Source organism: Propithecus coquereli, unplaced genomic scaffold, assembly GCF_000956105.1.
Source record: "Propithecus coquereli isolate 6110/MARCELLA unplaced genomic scaffold, Pcoq_1.0 Scaffold157, whole genome shotgun sequence".
Taxonomy (NCBI): domain Eukaryota; kingdom Metazoa; phylum Chordata; class Mammalia; order Primates; family Indriidae; genus Propithecus; species Propithecus coquereli.
Window position 1 is genome coordinate 3587377 of NW_012140191.1, and position 4648 is coordinate 3592024.

Sequence of the window (4648 nt, forward strand, 5' to 3'; positions counted from 1 at the left end):
GAGGAGGAGGAGGAGGAGGAGGAGGAGGAGGAGGAATTTGTGTGAGCCACTGCAAACAATACACGGTGCCAACAAAAACACCATTCTTTTTCCCAAGAAGTTCAAAGCGCTTTGCAAACATTGACTCCTGAGCCCAAGTAGTTACAGAGCAATTATGACTTTACTACGCCCTTAAGATAACCACTGCAAGCAAAGTCACTAGAAAAGGGAGTCTATTCCTTGTTTCATTATTTCTCAACTATCTATTGAGCACCTACTATGTGCTGGGCACCAGAGGTAGAGAAGCTCCTATGGGGCTGTCACACTATTTCATGTCCTTTTGCTTACCCAGTTGGGGCACTAAGCACCAGGCTACACTACTTATTACACTTATTTACACTTTATTTTTGCCCAAATTGTTTAATGGAATGTGCTCCATTCTTCAGAATGCCCATAAAGTGCTAAGTGCTGAGCAAACACAAAAAAGAAAAAAATTTTCAGTTACCTATAAATCTCATTACGATTATAGGAACTGGGGGATATCAATTCAAAGTGCTTTCTTTTAAGATGCCATAAACAAAGCTATAATGTGAGCAATACTTGTCTCTTTCAATGTTGGTGGAATTGCTATAGGGAACAAGGGGAGTTAAGATTGGCAATATTATGCCAAGAAGTTTATATAAATAATCTGCATTTTTAAAATCATTAATCAGATGAGCAAGCATGTTTGGTGAAGCAAAGAGTCTTTATCCATGGGTCTTTTTGTGATCTCCTTTTTATTTTATTTGACAAAAATGGCAGGTCAGATATAGAAAGTGATTGATGCCATTTCTGAATTCTTCTCCTTAGGCAATGAACTCCAGATATTTTAGAGTATATGGTTATCTAAGAATAACTGGACAAAAGAGGCTGGTGGCTGTTTTTTAAAAATGCATGACTTTCTGATGAAGCAAAAGGACTCAAGCTGTTGTCTTTTAAAGATGCAAGCTGAGGATTCTAGTCTGTTCAGGGAGTCACTAATCCAACCCAGTTTAGACTGAATATTGCAAGCTATGGCAGTACTCAGAAACTCGCACATATTTTAAAATTCATAGGGAATTATAACACCGCTTAAAACCCAACTTTCCATCCTAATAAACGCTTCCCTGACTAAACAGAATATAATGGAGATATAACGTTGATCCACCACTCAGATGTATTGGTTAACACACATACCAAATGAAACTCAAACCCCACATCTTAGCAGTTAAATAGCGTCTTCCTTTGGCCTCAAAGTACCTTTCCAGCTTCACCCTCACCCTTCTTATCACTCCAGCCACAGCATAGATTTTCATAATATTAATCATATATCATGCCTATCTAGTGCCCTCTGTCTTGAAGCCTGCCTGTGCCCAGCTCCAATAGACACATTCACACACACACTCACAGGCACACACACTCACACACTCACTCACACACTTTGTCTACCTGGAAAATTTTATTCTTCAAGATCAGATGACACAGAGAAATGCAAATCAAAACTACAATGAGATACAATCTCACCCCAGTTAAAATGGCTTTTATCAAAAAGACAGGCAATAACAAATGCTGGTGAGGATGTGGAGAAAGGGAAAACTTTGTATGCCATTGGTGGGAATGTAAATTAGGGCAACAACTATGGAAAACAGTATGGAGGTTCCTCAAAAAGTTAAAATAGAGCTACCATATAACCCTGCGATCCCACTGCTGGGTATATATCCAAAGGAGGAGAATTTAGTACATCAAAAAGATATCTGTACTCTCCTATTTGTCGCAGCACCATTCACAATAGCCAAGATATGGAATTGACCTAAGTATTTATCAATGGGTGAACAGATAAAGATATTGTAGTATATATATGTACACAATGGAATATTATATAGCCACAAAAAGAATGAAATCTTGCCATTTGCAACAACATGGATAGAACTGGAGAACATTATGTTAAGTGAAATAAGCCAAGCACAGAAAGCCAAATCTCACATGTTCTCACTCGTATGTGGGAGCTAAATATTAAAAATTCATCTTACAGAGACAGAGAGTAAAATGATGGTTATTAGAGGCTGGGAAGCATAGACGGGAAGGGATAATAAAGTGGGTGTGGTTAATGGGTACAAAAATGTAATTAGAATAAACAATATTGATAGTACAACAAAGTGACATAATCAACAATAAGTTGGGGTATTACTTTAAAATAACTAAAAGAGTGGAATTGGAATGTTCTTAACACAAAGAAATGATAAATGTTGGAGATGATGGATACCCCAATTACCCTGATTTGATTAATCCACATTGTGTGCCTGTATCAAAACATCACATGTATCCTATAAAGATATATAACTATTATGTACCCATAATAGTAAAAGTAAAAAATTTTTTAAAAAAATCAGATGACATCTTCTGGTTATTTCTTCCCCAACTCTTATACCACCAGTTTCTCACATATTAATTAATTTATTCATGTAGGTATCTAACTAAAGCCTAAATATCTCACGTATAAGATCATATCTTATTTCTTTATATCTTTAGCAGCTAGTGTTAAATCTTTGTTGAATGTGAATTTTCTAGAACACATCAGTTCAGCACTTATAGAGGCTAGGAAGGTCATCAATTAGACTTGGGTTTACTCTTCAGCTGGTTGCACAAATGGAATTTTTTTTAAAGAATCTTGTATTAAGCAAAGCTGCTAATGAAGAGAATAAAATCAATTAAATAAATTATTAAGTTAAAAACAGATCTGTTATTTTTGATTAAAGAGCTGCTACATTAATACCAACACTATTGTCACTCAGATCCTCACCGGTAAGATGGCCAAGAACTTAAGAGCTGGGACCATGTTCTGTCTACTCCAGCTGTAATAGCAACACTGGAGAGAAAACGTTGTACTTGTGGGATTGCTATAGATTCTCTCTGGTTTCAAATTAAATAGGAAGGGAACAGAAGGAAGGCCTAGGGAAGGACTCAGAACAAAAGAGGCAAGGAGGAAAGGAAAGAGAGGAATTGGCTGCTGCAAAAGATTATCCTTAGAATTAATTTTTGCCATTTTCCTCCTTATGAAAGTGAGAAATAGAGACATTTGTATAAGTTGTACAGAACATAATGATAGGCAGTTGAAGATAAATACTACTTAGTAGAAAATTTGTTCTGTCTCCAGAGGCTCTGGCAAAAAATTATTTTTAGGGCATCCTGCTTTCCTTCAATATGTTTAGGAAGATTTCTTTCATTATCGAGATTTGAAAAATTGAAGTCTGTTTTCCAGTTGTACACAACATAAATTTCAGGAAATCAATAATTTAACAATGTTGCTAATGTAAACCACTTTGTATTCCTGTGTGAATCAGTGCACATAGCATGTGGGTGTAAAACCCCACACTTTTCATGGGCACAGTGAAGTGCTCTCACATACATTCTGAGTTCACTTGATCCTCGCAGCAATCTTTTCATGTCGGTATGGCATCTTTTTACACATAAAGACACTGAATCTCAGAGGACTTTAGTATGTTGTAGAATTAATATGTAAACCCAAGCCACCTAATGGTACCCTGGGGTTCTTTCTGTCACATCACAATATTATTCGTATACTTTAAAAATTATTATAGATTCAGTTTTGATTCTTCACTTTTGAAAAATGCTGGCAGTATATATTTTGCACCCCAACGTACTGAGCAAGAGGTATGCATATGATACACAATGATTTTTTTCCTGGATATCTGGAAATCCATTGAGAATCCACATGTCACTTAAGGAAGGTATTCTCTGGTTAATTAAACCTCATCAATTCAAACAATATTTATTTTCAGATAAAACTGAAAACTTTCAACTTTAATTAGTTCTTTAGCAGGCAATGCAAATTCATGTTTCCTACCAAATCCAGCAGAGGGCAGGATGCTCCCACCAACGGCCAGCTGGCTGGAGCTCCAGGCTAGCAGGGGCAGTAACCTGCTGGAGAGTATTCTGCCATTAGAGCAATCGTCACTGTCTCACCTAGGTCTGAAAAAGAATATATAGGCTTGAGCTGAGAATAGGGGCTATGGGACGTGGCCACGGAACTGTCAGAAAAAGTTTTGCTTTAGAGGCTGCCCACATTTTGTTTGGGATTTGATCTTTAAGATACCTGGAAACTAGCCAGTTCCAATTATCTTTGTGGAATATCTTGCTGAGGAAACTACACTAGGCAATTATTATAACTTAAGATATACTATGATAATTTTCTATTTCTGGCTTTAGGGCATCTCCGGTCCCAGCTGGGCTACTCCACTCGGTGGCCTCCTCCTCTGGAAAGTTTCTGGAGATCCTGGCCCCACTAGTCATCATCAAGAAACATTCACCAAGGGTCAAAGGCAAATAAAATATAGAGATGGATATCTAAAATAATGTTTTATTTGGGAATCACAGAATTGCAATTCAGGGCATACATACTGGGGTGGTCTGAATAACAGAGAAGTTTAGGAGTTTTTTCTTTTTTTTTTTTTCCAGGAGGCAGTGTCTTGCTGTGTTGCTCAGGCCTCTGTTGCCCAGGCAGCAATCACAGCTCACTGCAGCCTTGAACTCCTGGGCTCAAGCGATCCTCCCACCTCAGCCTCCCAAGTAGTTGGGACTACAGGCATGCACCACCACACCTGGCTAGTTTTTCTTTAATTTTTTTTTTTTT